At 37.2% G+C, this 15000-nt stretch overlaps 1 protein-coding gene across 1 annotated transcript in view; it reads right to left on the bottom strand.

Moving 5' to 3' along the window:
• The window catches only part of LOC135105681 (uncharacterized), a 34875-nt gene that overhangs the window by 15431 nt on the left and 4444 nt on the right, over positions 1 to 15000 (bottom strand). The gene's annotated exons all lie outside the window — the stretch shown is intronic.

The following is a 15000-nucleotide window of genomic DNA, read 5'->3' as shown; positions in this document are numbered from 1 at the left end:
TGTCAGATTGTAGGTGGGAAAGTTTTAGGATGTGTTTATGCCCACATTCAGAAATACTCTTCCCTCCTACCATGAATATTTTCCAAAGCCACACATGATCAGCCATGTCCCTAAGGCTGCTTCTCCAGTTAATAAGGTAGAAACATTGTTAATCTGTCACTGGAACCATAAACACACCCTTAAAAACTCTTACAACTTCAACTAAAGCCTCTGGAATGCAGTAGAGATGCAGCACAGAAGTATGAACAAGTAGGCTTCTCGGTTCAGAGATTAACACAGCACTTCACAGCACAGAAGGCACACCAGAAAGCATTTACATGCACATTCATGAAAGGAAAACAATTAAAAGAAGCAGACTGTGCATCTCCCAGCCAGTATAATGTGTGGGGATGCCTGTGGAAGAATACACATGCTTCAGAATGGTTTGGGAAATAGCAGTGAGAGTGAACAAAAAGCAGCACAAGATGGATAGCTGGTCTCCTCACACCCTTATCTCTGGTACACAACAGTCCTGGACTCCCCGAATCCCACATGGGGCAGGCCAGACGGGGCACAAACAGACACACACACACACACACACACACACACACACACACACACACACACACACACACACACACACACACACACACACACACACACACACACACACACCTTGGCTGAAAGGAACTGGTGGTGTCCCACAGGGGTCAGTGTTGGGACCAATAATGTTTGTAATATATGTAAATAACATAAATGAAGAAATAGACAGTTATATGAATTTATTTGCAGATGATGCTAAGCTGATGAGAAGGGTATAAAATGTTAATGACAGTATGGCACTGCAAGATGATTTTAATTAGATAAATAAATGGAGTAAATCTTGGCAAATGGAATTCAATTTAAGTAAATGTAAAGTAATAGAGTTTGGTAAGAGTAAGAAAAGAATACAATATCATTATGAGATGGATGTTGTGAAGTTAAAGAAGTCATAAGAGGAAATGGATTTAGGAGTAACAGTTGCTGAAAATTTGACTACGGAGACACATTGATAAAATTACTGGAGAGACAATGAATTTGTTAAAGAGTAAGAATGGCATTCTCATATTTGAATGAAGGAATGATAAAAAAGTTGTTGATTTCCATGATAAGACCAAGATTGGAATATGTGACAGTGGTGTAGTCTCCTCATACAAAGGAATATTACAAAATTAGGAAAAAACAGGTACTACAAAGAACATCGAAACTAAGATAAGAGGAACATTGCAAGGATATATACACTAACAACAACACAAATGAAGAAGAATGGAAAAATTTGAAAGAAATGTATGGAGAGGCAAAAGTGAAAAAATGAATCAACAACAGAAGAAGAAAAAACTACATTTTTCTGGAGACTTGGGAGACAGAGTGAAGAAATGGTACATAAAGTAAAGAAATAAATGAAAATAAAGTAGAGAAAAACAGCACAAACAAATAACAAACTGCGACGCGTGCCAACGTAGACGGATCGACACGCAGAAAACTGGAACAGCAAAGCTATTTAAAGAGGCAAACTCGAAAGCGGCGTGTTTAGCAGCAACATAGCTAAAAGAAGAAAACCAGACTAACAATAACTGCAATATGTGGAGAAGAGACAGGACTGCCAAAGAAGGGGGAGGTGTAATGATAATGACAAGAAATGAGGTGATGACAAAAATAGTGAAATATGGGGGATGAAAAGCAGAAATAGTGAGTGTTAACTTGGAGGATAATAATGGAGAAATACTGATGGTAATAACAACCCACGTACCACTCAAAACAAGTTGTTGGAGCAAATAAAAGAAGATACCACTCAGTACTTGAGTAAATTAATCAAAAGTAATAAAAGAGAATTATTGGTTGGTGACTTTAACTGCAAAGAAACGAACTGGGAAATGTTTGAGGCAGGAGGAAACGAGACTGCACAGGGAGAAAGACTTCTGAAGGTGACTATGGAAAACACAGTGATGCAATGAGTGACTGAAATACAAGACAGGGGAGACATCAACGAAAGGAATCCAACCAACTAAAGAATTAAGACGCACATGTCCCTCGGGAAAAAGTGACCACGCACTGATGGAAAGAGAGGCCGACGGTGATGTCAGCGAAGAGGATGAACCACACAAAGAAAACAGGAAAAACTATGGCACAGTGAATACAGAGCATCTTAAGAGACTGTATGAGCCAATGGACTGGGGAAAGCTGAAGAGAGCAAATCAGGTGCAAGATGAACATGGCATTTTTATGGAACTATGTAAGACAGCAGTGAATACATATGTCCCAGTGTACAAACCTAAAGAAAGAGGAAGACAGGCGTGGTTCAATGCAAGACATACAACACCAAAGAAAACAAGAGGCCAAGCATGGATAACAATGAAAAGAAATGGAAACCAAACAAATAAAGAGGACTTTAAGATAGCAAGAAATAAGCATGTGAAAATAAGGAGAGAGGAAGAGAAAGGATAAGAAAAGGATGTAGTTGGGAAGTGCAAAACTGTTCTACAGATTCATAAATAGAAAAATTAAACTAAAAGAAAAAAAAACAAAGGTTGAAGGATGGACATGAAACGTATGAAGACCCAAAGACACAACTGACTAAATTGCTAAACAAAAAAGTGTGTGTGTGTGTGTACACACACACACACACACACACACACACACACACACACACACACACACACACACACACACAAAATAAAGAAAATAAATGAAAAAAAAATATATAAACAAACAGACAGACAGACAGACAGACTAAGAAGAACAAGAATAACAAATGTGTGTGTGTGTGTGTGTGTGTGTGTGGTGTTGGTGGTGCTGGAGGAGGAGGAGGAGGAGGAGGAGGAGGAGGAGGAGGAGGAGGAGGAGGAGGAGGAGGAGGAGGAGGAAGAAGTGGAGAATAGCAGTAGTAGTAGTAGTAGTGGTAGTAAGTCATTATTGCTACTGCTACCACTACTACTATTACTACTACTGCTGCTACTACTACTACTACTACTACTACTACTACTACTACTACTACTACTGCCACCACCACCACCACCACCACCACCCTCAAATATTTCTTTACAAAAATGTCAACAAACATTATTATTACTAGTGACCTAGCACAATTTTTTGCTACAGCCACATCCTACCAATATTTGAACCACTACTACCAACATTTGTTTTTTTTGGCTCGCTTTCTTCATATCCACCACAATTCTACCAGTTCTACTTGATATATATATATATATATATATATATATATATATATATATATATATATATATATATATATATATATATATATATATATATATATATATATATATTAAATTATTGACATTTCAAGATTCAACCAACATTTTTGAGTTTTTTCAAGTTTTCAACCAACATTGTGGCGTGTCTGTCTACCAACATTTTAAGCCCTTCTATGAAAACTACCAACATTTTTCGTGTTTTCTTACAGCCTACCACAACTACAAATATTATTTCACCTTTTCAACACTGCTACCACCATTTCTCAGCCAACAACCAACACTGCTGTATCCAAACCAAGCGTAATTACAACTATTCAACTACCACCACATTCTGGGATGAGAGTGTTTAGTGAGTGAAAAATGATTCTCTCTCTCTCTCTCTCTCTCTCTCTCTCTCTCTCTCTCTCTCTCTCTCTCTCTCTCTCTCTCTCTCTCTCTCTCTCTCTCTCAACCACAATTCTACCACAATTTGAATGAGTTAGAGGGAATTATCATTAATTTTCTTCTGTTATTTTAGTCAAAACTTAATATTCTCACAACCACAACTACCAACATTATATTGTACCCCACCGTAATTTACCACAATTCGAGAGAGAGAGAGAGAGAGAGAGAGAGAGAGAGAGAGAGAGAGAGAGAGAGATGATCCACTCAAAAATACTCTTCATTATTATATCAATATTCTATCCCAGTCTACCACAACTACCTCTATTCTAACAGCCAAACTCTCTTAGAAATTTGAAATAAAATTTTAACCCAAACTAAAAAAAAAAAGCTTCCATTTTCTAATAAAAAAAAAGGGAACTCTTATTCCTGGACTAAAGAAAAAAAAAAAAAAATACTCAAAATCTGAGCATGAAAACTCAAACATTAATTACCATTTTTTTATTTTAAAGCACCAAAATATTTAAATTCTTCATTAAAAAAAAAAAACTATAATTTTAACTCGAAAAACCATAGAAAACCACCACTTTTAACCAAAAACTAAACTAAAAACAATTTTTGAGCCACGATAACAAATATTCTAAGTTTAATCTCTCCCTGTCTCTCTCCCATTATCTTACTATTATTATTATTATTATTATTATTATTATTATTATTATTATTATTATTTTGTTTATTAATATCAAGAACTTGAAAAGAATAAAAAAAAAAACCGCCGTTCCTTTAAGATTAAAAAAAAATAACAATAATAATAATTAATAATATTTTCAGCACACAATTAAATAATACACATTATTATTATTTATCATTGATATTAAGAATTTGTAAAGCACGAATTAAAAGTACCATCATTCCTTTAAGATTCAAACGATAACAATCAATATTACCATTTCCATATATAAATAAATACTAGATTAATTAATATAATCAATATTCATTATTATGATTATTTACAATTTGCCAATAATATATATATATATATATATATATATATATATATATATATATATATATATATATATATATATATATATATATATATAATTTTATTTGTTCCTTTACGTTATATAAACGCTAAATAATAATAATAATAATAATAATAATAATAATAATAATAATAATAATAATAATAATAATTGGTAACATTTTTATTATTATTATTATTATTATTATTATTATTATTATTATTATTATTATTATTATTATTTATTTACAAATCACAATAATTCGCGGCTTAAATTATTATTATTAGTTTTTTTTATTATTTACCTTTAATTTAAACTCGAGAATTATTATAATCATTACTTTGTAAAGAGCACAAACGTACACACACACACACACACACACACACACACACGATAATAATAATAATAATATTAATAATGATAATAATAATAATAATAATAATAATAATAATAATAATAATAATAATAATAATAATAATATTTTCTCTCTCTCTCTCTCTCTCTCTCTCTCTCTCTCTCTCTCTCTCTCTCTCTCTCTCTCTCTCTCTCTCTCTCTCTCTCAGTCTGATCGCCAGTATGGGTTCCGTCAAGGCCGCTCTACTGGTGATCTGGCTTTCCTTAGCGAGTCTTGGTCATCCTCTTTTAGAGATTTTGGTGAAACTTTTGCTGTTGCCTTGGACATATCAAAAGCTTTTGATAGAGTCTGGCACAAAGCTTTGATTTCCAAACTACCCTCCTACGGTTTCTATCCTTCTCTCTGTAACTTCATCTCAAGTTTCCTTTCTGACCGTTCTATTGCTGCTGTGGTAGACGGTCACTATTCTTCTCCTAAATCTATTAACAGTGGTGTTCCTCAGGGTTCTGTCCTGTCACCCACTCTCTTCTTATTATTCATTAATGATCTTCTAAACAAAACTTCTTGTCCTATCCACTCCTATGCTGATGATACCACCCTGCACTTTTCCACGTCTTTTCATAGACGTCCAACCCTTCAGAAGGTAAACATATCACGCAGGGAAGCCACAGAACGCTTGACTTCTGATCTTTCTAAAATTTCTGATTGGGGCAGAGCAAACTTGGTATTGTTCAATGCCTCAAAAACTCAATTCCTCCATCTATCAACTCAACACAGCCTTCCAGACAACTATCCCCTCTTCTTCAATGGCACTCAACTGTCCCCCTCTTCTACACTGAACATCCTCGGTCTGTCCTTTACTTACAACCTGAACTGGAAACTTCACATCTCATCTCTAGCTAAAACAGCTTCTATGAAGTTAGGCGTTCTGAGACGTCTCCGCCAGTTTTTCTCACCCCCTCAGCTGCTAACTCTGTACAAGGGCCTTATCCGTCCATGTATGGAGTATGCTTCACATGTCTGGGGGGTTCCACTCATACTGCTCTTCTAGACAGGGTGGAATCAAAAGCTTTTCGTCTCATCGACTCCTCTCCTCTAACTGACTGTCTTCAGCCTCTCTCTCACCGCCGCAATGTTGCATATCTAGCTGTCTTCTACCGCTATTTTCATGCTAACTGCTCTTCTAATCTTGCTAACTGCATGCCTCCCCTCCTTCCGCGGCCTCGCTGCACAAGACTTTCTTCTTTCTCTCACCCCTATTCTGTCCACCTCTCTAACGCAAGAGTTAACCAGTATTCTCAATCATTCATCCCTTTCTCTAGTAAACTGTGGAACTCCCTGCCTGCTTCTGTATTTCCATCTTCCTATGACTTGAATTCCTTCAAGAGGGAGGTTTCAAGACACTTATTCATCAATTTTTGACCACTGCTTTGACCCTTTTATGGGACTGGCATTTCAGTGGGCATATTTTTTTATTGGATTTTTGTTGCCCTTGGCCAGTGTCCTTCCTACATAAAAAAAAAAAAAATAACAAATCACCCCTACGTCTCTCCCCCCAACACACACACACCTACTCTCTATCACTTCACTTCCCCCCACATAAACACACGCCCACACCCACACAGACCCCACCCACCACCCACACAACCCATTCACCCTACCCCACACACATGCCACATGCACCAACCTCCTCCCACCCCACGTACACTCGAAGCACACTAACACTTATTCTCCCAAACACACACCTCCCATCCCCCACACACCCTACACGCACCCACCACCCAACATGCACCTTCCCCAACTCACACCATCATCAATTTTCCTCGGCCTCATTTACGCGTGGCAGGTAAGGCGCAGCGGGTCTGGTCACCTCGTCACCTGCGCAAGAATGAATGTGACCTGACCTGCGGTGTGTTAATGACGTACCACATGACCTGCCCTCATTATGTGCCTTGCGGCGGAAGGCTGGCTCTCTCTCTCTCTCTCTCTCTCTCTCTCTCTCTCTCTCTCTCTCTCTCTCTCTCTCTCTCTCTCTCTCTCTCTCTCTCGCTGTATAGTTTTCTTCTCATTTGTTACTCTCATTCATGTCCTGTTCTCGCTGTTCCTATTTGCAGACTTTCTCATGTTTTGCTATTATTCTCCTCCTCCTCCTCCCCACTACTACTACTACTACTACTACTACTACTACTACTACTACTACTACTACTACTACTACTACTACGACTAACTCTTACTACCAAAATCACCGCCACCATTAATACTAAAATACTACTACTACACAGACTACTAGCACTACTACATTACTATCACCTCTACCACCAAAACTACTAATACTGCTGCTGCTACTACTACTACTACTACCATTACTACTACTATTGCTACAAATACCACCACCTCTTCTGCTGCCTGTTCATGTTTAGGAATTCATTAATTAGTGTTATCTTGGTGTCCTGTCAACGTCAACCCTTTCATATTAACTCTCTCTCTCTCTCTCTCTCTCTCTCTCTCTCTCTCTCTCTCTCTCTCTCTCTCTCTCTCTCTCTCTCTCTCTCTCTCCAAACACTCTAAATTGATTGTTCAAAATAGAAGAAAAGGTACATGAAACAGAGCAAGAAATAAATATACGAGACTAACGCATTGTATGTTGGTGTTAATCCTTGAAAATTTGTACTTTGTGGGGAGTATGGGATGGCAATGTATTTCAGTATTTCACTGCAAATGTAATGGATCTACTATGAATTAAATAGTACTGCGAAAAAAATACCATAGGGTTTGTGTTGCTACTTGGTGGTGGTGGTGGTGGTGTAGTATTCACTTTCAAAGCCTTGTCAGTCTTTATTTGTTTGCACTTTTGTTAGAGCTAATTACATTTATAATGAGTTTAAGTACACACACACACACACACACACACACACGAGAGAGAGAGAGAGAGAGAGAGAGAGAGAGAGAGAGAGAGAGAGAGAGAGAGAGAGAGAGAGAGAGAGAGAGAGAGAGAGAGAGAGAAACATAAAACAGATAGACAGATGAAGACAAAGAAACACATTCAGAGAGACATAGACAGACACAGATAAGAGAGAAAGAGAGAGACAAGAGAATCATCCATGAGACAAAGCATACACTGCAACCAATCTCTTCCAGTGATCAAAATTTCACGCATTCCTCGTCGTCCCTCCGGCCCCACCAATACACTGTAATGCCTCGTTGCCGGCAAAGAAGACTTGCCCTCAGCACATCAGCACATCAAAGTCACACCCTTGACTTATTTGTTTCCTCAACTCCCTCTTTGCACCATTATATAATAACACCCTGGAATCACCTGTTTTATTAACAGTGACAGTTCCTTTTTCAAGTCCCCTTGTTACCTAATTTCTTACACTGAAGTATGACAGACGGGCAAAGTGTTGTCTTAAATATTTCAGTATTTAAGGAAGAAAAAAAAACTGGAGAATTAATTGTGGGACATCGAGAACAATATCTTCTGAGTCCCTTTTTTCACCTGGTTTCTTACAACGAGTCCTGACGGGAAGGGACAATTCTTCACCAGTCAGTCCTTCACTTGGTAATATAAAAGTATGGAAATGAAGCCTGGAACATGAGAACAATATCTTTTAACGGTGTCTTATAATTTCCTTTTTTACCTGTCTCCTAACTAAAGTATACAGGTAAAGAAAAAAAAAATAGGAAGGAATAGTAATCTTAAATTTTCAGCATTAATGCAAAAACTGGGGACTAAATCTTCGAATATAAAACAGACAATATCTTTACAATGTCTTGCAATTTCCCTTCTTACCTGGCTTCATTCAGGTACAGTCCTGGTCACTAGCAAAGTAGCATAGCACACTAACGACCATTGGCTTCAGCGTTTTCTCTAAAACTCACGTCATCTAACCATCTAACAGGAACGCACTGATTGTCATGCTTTTGTAAGGAGACTGTTAGCAGATCACAAGAGATAGAAATAATGAAAACGTTGAACACACCACATTCACGACCACCGAGTTCAGCGTTTCCCCTCCCAATCTCACGTTCTCTGTTATCCAAGGGCATATAATTATGTTTCGTAAAACCTGAAAAAAAATACTGGAACGTTAAATGGAAAGGCATGTGGCACATCACTCGACTCCAGACCACGAGAATACGTCACGCAAGGTATAACGTGGAGTAATAATAGTAAATCAGTCATTGCTCCGATGAACCAAGGACATGAACTCAGGAACACAAAACAATACATTTTACGACCCTCTGATATATTATTTCCTACACTGAGATTCGACGCACACGTATATTGCCAGTGACAGCAGTGTTAAATCTTTCAGCACCAATATAAAATTAAAATAACTTCCGGAACACAGGGAATAAAATCCTTTTAAGCCTCCCCTTCTTACCTCATTTCTTTCAGTCACGTATGACAGACAGGTAAAGCGCAGGTGAGAGAAATGTTAAATAAATCTTTCAGCATAAAGGTAAAACTGGAATTAACTCCGGAGTATAGAGGACTCAGCCTTTTAAAATTCCCTCTTTTCACCTTATTTCCCTCACTCAGGAATGACAGACAGGTAAAACACAAGGGAATGAAATAATAAACCTCTGCGACCAACTCGGAGAGAGAAATGCAAGAAAGAACAGAGCCTTTTAAGCTTCTCTTCTGACGTCATTTTAGCCACTCAAGTATGATGGGCAGGAAAAACACAAGTGATCGTGACAATAAAATCCAAGGGAAATTAATAATAATAAGCCTTTCAACATTAAAATCAAACTGGTGCTAACTAAAAAGAGAGGATCTCAGGCCAAACAAAGAGAAAAAAATGCTTTAAGCCTCTTTTCTAACCTCATTTCTTCCATAAAGGTATGACGGACGGGGGGAAAAAAAAAAGGGGTGAACGTAACAATAAACCTTTCAATCAAAATAAAACTGGATCAGGAACACACAGAGAACATGGTGTTTTAAGTTATTCTTCTGACCGTCTTTTCCTTCACTCAGGTATGAGAGGTAAAACAAAAGTAACCTTAAATCATCGAAAAAATTGAAGTACCACATTATTACAGCACTTGCTATCCTTCTCTCTTAAAACCACAAGAAAAGCAGTCTTTCAAAAGTCGTACATAATAATGTGAAAGAATGGCTAGTAGTGGAAAGGGGTTAATTACACGACTTAAAATCCTTACCTCCCACATATGGTTTTAACCCTTTGAGTACCACGACAGTGGCTCACTATCATTGCGGATATCATTACAGAAATATATTAACTTCAAAATGATTTTGTTGTAATGAGAACATTAAAAATTGCCTCTTGCTACTCGTCAACTACTACTATATCTCCGTTTACTTTTCATAATTAATAATAGATGACTTTGTGAAGCTCAGAAAGCGTCTAGTGCTGAATATAAAGTTGACAGTATAATGATAAAGGAAAATGTATCAAAACTAAAGTACTAAGGAAACATACACAACACCTTCCACATACGTCCATTTTTTCAAAGCGTTCTCCTCAGGTTGCATGTCAATATCCCAGACTACAAGCCGCGAGTAGAGTCTTATAAGGAAAGATTTTTATTACCGGGTCTCTCCGTTAGTCAGCTTCATCTCAGGTCTTTCATCTCCGCCAGAATCAAGGCAAGTGTGCCAAGCTTATGAAAACTCCTCTGTAAATATATTTTTTCCGATTTTTTTTTCCTTCTCTCTCTCACTCTCTCTCTCTCTCTCTCTCTCTCTCTCTCTCTCTCTCTCTCTTCTCTCTCTCTCTCTCATCTCTCTCTATATATATAAATATATATATATATATATATATATATATATATATATATATATATATATATATATATATAATATATATATATAAACAAATTCTTTTCATTTCCTTCACAGACAATCTTCTCTCTTCTCTCCTCTCTCTCTCTCTCTCTCTCTCTCTCATCTTCTCTCTCTCTCCGTCTCTCTCTCTCCTCTCTCTCTCTCTCTCTCGTTTCATTTAAACATTACGTATCATCCTTTTCTTTTTCCTCACATTCTCTTTAATACCTCTCCCTCTCTCTCTCTCTCTCTCTTCTCATCTCTCTCTCTCTCTCTCTCTCTCTCTCTCTAGGCAAAGTTTTATCCATAAATTCAGTGTCCTCCCAAACCTTAAGATTAAAGATAGTTTGGATTCATCTGGACAGAAGAAGTAGGTAAGGGGAAGGTAGCACTATTCATCGATTCTCACTCTCTCTCCTCCTATCTCTCTCTCCTTCTCTCTCTCTACTCTCTCTCTCTCCCTCTCTCTCTCTCTCTCTCTCTCTCTCTCTCTCGGATATGTACGGCATAGAAATGGTTATATTAATTTTACCTGGAGATTTATATTTATTAAAGGTGCAACACAGGTAAATAATGTAAAATCCAAATATCGAGCTCAAGTATTTTGTATCGATCCTATTTTCATTAACCGGCTAATTTACTTTACGTATTAACAAAAGGGCAATGAATTTTCAGTTTGACTTTTTTTTTCATAGTACAAAATGTTTAAGTGTTCGTTATTATTCGTATGGAAATTAACTTGTACCTCTAACTGTTTTTTTTTTTTTTTCAATGCACAAAATATTTAAGTGTTCGTTATTATTCGTATGGAAATTAACTTAAGCCTTCAATTACCATTCATAGGACAGTTATTTTCATTTTTTTTTTTTTTTGTCATTAGAATCTTGTTTTATCGTTACCATTCATGCGATTTTTTTTTTCGTTCACATTTTATAGAAATATATATCTAGCTTTTTATTACGAGCCAAAGAACAATGAAGGTAAGATTTAATGCCATTTATTGGACAAGCAATATTCAAGTTCACGTTACCATTCCCAGTCCTTGCAATCAGCCAAGCTTTCATTGAGCAAGAGAAATCCCGTGTTTTCTCATGTTCATCTACCCAACAATTGTCGCCTCGGAATCACATAGAGGGACAAGTGTTCAGAGTGAAGCATTGATGGGAACGTGACTGACGGTAAGGGAATTAACTGAAAACATAAGAACCACTGGGTAACGAAATTAGTTTTTAAAAAAAGCAACGTTTATGAATAGTGAAAATCATTCGTTCCATTTTGTATGATGTGAATTACCCTCTCTCTCTCTCTCTCTCTCTCTCTCTCTCTCTCTCTCTCTCTCTCTCTCTCTCTCTCCTCTCTCTCTCTCTCTCTCTCTCTATATATATATATATATATATATATATATATATATATATCTCACACTCTCTCTCTCTCTCATCTCTCTCTCCTCTCTCTCTCTCTTCTCTCTCTCTCTCTCTCTCTCTCTCTCTCTCTCTATATATATATATATATATATATATATATATATATATATATATATATATAATATTATATATATATATACACGGTAGTGATAACATATCTTATAGTGGTGTCAAAGTATCATGCATCTAATCACACAATCTCTCTCTCTCTCTCTCTCTCTCTCTCTCTCTCTCCTCTCTCTCTCTCTCTCTCTCTCTCTCTCTCCGTCAGGCTTTTCCTCCTTAACTTATCTTCGGTCTTTGGATAGCTTCCCTTTCCAGTTATATCCTTCTTAATCTATACTCCCTTCCAGATATCTTCCCCCTCCATAAGACCCTAGAAAACTACAATGACTATTACTACATCCTGTGAAATGTTGCGAGAAGACGTAGAAATGTTTGATTAATGTTGTCTGTCCTCATCCAAGCCAGATTCTGTGGGGACACGTTCTCCCTGGCAGTCCTTGTCCACATGTCACATTCGGTGCAGTTCAAATTGAAGTAAAAAAAAATGCACCAGTTTTGTTCGCGTGACAATGGTCAGGGTCAGACTGCGTTATGTCTTATGTCTCCACGAATACCTCAGGCTGGTTGAACTTATTGGTTCGTTTTTATTATTTTTTTTTTATTAATTTTATTTATTTTCTTATTTATTTTTCTTTCCTTGTTATGGTTAGTGTTAAGTGATGCCTGTGTTAAGTACTGTGAGAGATGGGGAGGTGTTGTGTTGCACCTGTACTCCTCACTCAGGTGATGGAGTAACAAATACACATTCGTACCTTAATTAAATAAAAAATCGTAATTTAACCACTCAATCATAGCGACAAAATAAGAAATAAATAAATAAATGAAAAGTCGAGTTGAACATATGTTGCAGTGTGTTATATGTCAGTAAATAAGTGACAGCTTTGGTAGTAAGGCAAAAACAAAAGAGTGTTGCCGTTTAATACGCTAATCGTAGTGAATATCTTTCCCAATACGAAAATAAAAACCCAATGGCCATGTCTTATATGAATTAATCTAATTTTACTTTCCTTAAGCATATTAATTTACTCCACCAGCCGTTCCTTGGAAATCCACTCCAGGGGTGACTATAACAAGTTTGCATTTGCTCTGATTCATAGTACTCTCCTTCCTGCATACTCGATCCCTGTCGCCCGCCCTTCCCTTATCTCCCTGAAGCATTCCAACACTGTCTTGCTATCTGATGAGGTATGCTTCCCTCACACCCACGGCGTCCACTCCACCTTTTTATTCATATCCTCCTTGTCACTTCATTTTTCCCAATATCAACTGAGTTGAATACCAAACTACTTTAGTCAGCAATTACACTTCACACAGATTTAAATATCCTTATTTCCACGTTCCTGATCTTACTGTAACAATATATACGAATAACGAATTTCATGTGTGGCAAAAGGACTCTTCTATAAATATTATAGAAAGAAAGCTAAAAAAAAATAAATAAAGCTCTAGAGGACAAGAGACTTTATGGCGCAAAATATTTCACAGAGACACGAGTGTTCATTTTTCCGTGTCTCTTCAGCATACATACAGATGAGGGGCGCTGCACTATGGGGACGTGATTGAATGAGCGCGGTTAGGGTGGACATGAATGCGGTGGAATGGCGGCCCTGATGGTGGTAAATCACCCATTAAGTGTTCCCCGCCCCTCAACAAAAAGAATAAAAAGCAAATAAAAAACTTTTTTTTTAATATATAAATAATTCACCGTTACATGGACACTTAACTTTCAACACACTGCCGGTGGCTGGAAGCACCAGACACTGATGCTGAGGCACGGTAAAAAGGCAATCATGGAAGGTCAGTACCCCTCTACACTAAGAAATTTAAGCTTCCGAATATAACAATAGCAGATTTCTCTCTCTCTCTCTCTCTCTCTCTCTCTCTCTCTCTCTCTCTCTCTCTCTCTCTCTCTCTCTCTCTCATGGTAACTAGTGCACCAGGACTCCCCCATATGTGCACTATACGTGGTGATGGCAGCACGAACGGAATGAATTAAACAGACGAGTTAGTCGGCAGCCAACCATCGTATTACCAAAGGCTAATCAGGTGCCCACTCTCGCATTTTTGGCAGACTAACGACCCTCACTGAATTAATTATGAGGATCACTTAACTCTTACAAACAAGCCAGGCTCCTTAAATTAATAAGCTTGTTCTCCTTCCTCACATTTCCACAAAATAAATTTCCACAAATAAATGACCAAAGCCACCTTAAAATTAACTAAAGTAAAATCCACATAAATAAAATACTAGAAATATGAAAAAAAAATGCGAATTATTCTCATTCCGAAAGTTGGATTCTTCTAATATAAATATGAGAGAGAGAGAGAGAGAGAGAGAGAGAGAGAGAGAGAGAGAGAGAGAGAGAGAGAGAGAATCACCACCAGAACTCAATATCAAAGAAAACAATTTACTCCTCTCTTTCTGCATGACTAACCTTGTCAACCTAGAAGTGTGAGTCATAAATTCCCCTATTATTATCATTATCGACACAACGAACAAAAAAAAGGAGATGAATAAGAAATATACAGCAATATGTAAAGAAGAAAATAGCGTTTGCTATCGAATAATGAAGTCCTTTGCGCGAAGCCTTCATAGTACCTGCCTCTTCATGATAAAATTCACCAAAAGCTCTCACATAAAAGATACAGTAAAACACTATTTGCTGCTTACATCAATGAGCTACTCAATGAGCACAGCTTTGTAATTTCTATTGTGCAACTCCAA

This window comes from Scylla paramamosain, chromosome 12 (assembly GCF_035594125.1).
Source record: "Scylla paramamosain isolate STU-SP2022 chromosome 12, ASM3559412v1, whole genome shotgun sequence".
Classification (NCBI taxonomy): domain Eukaryota; kingdom Metazoa; phylum Arthropoda; class Malacostraca; order Decapoda; family Portunidae; genus Scylla; species Scylla paramamosain.
Note: the sequence above shows the minus strand (reverse complement) of the source record. Positions and strands in the feature narration are given on the sequence as shown.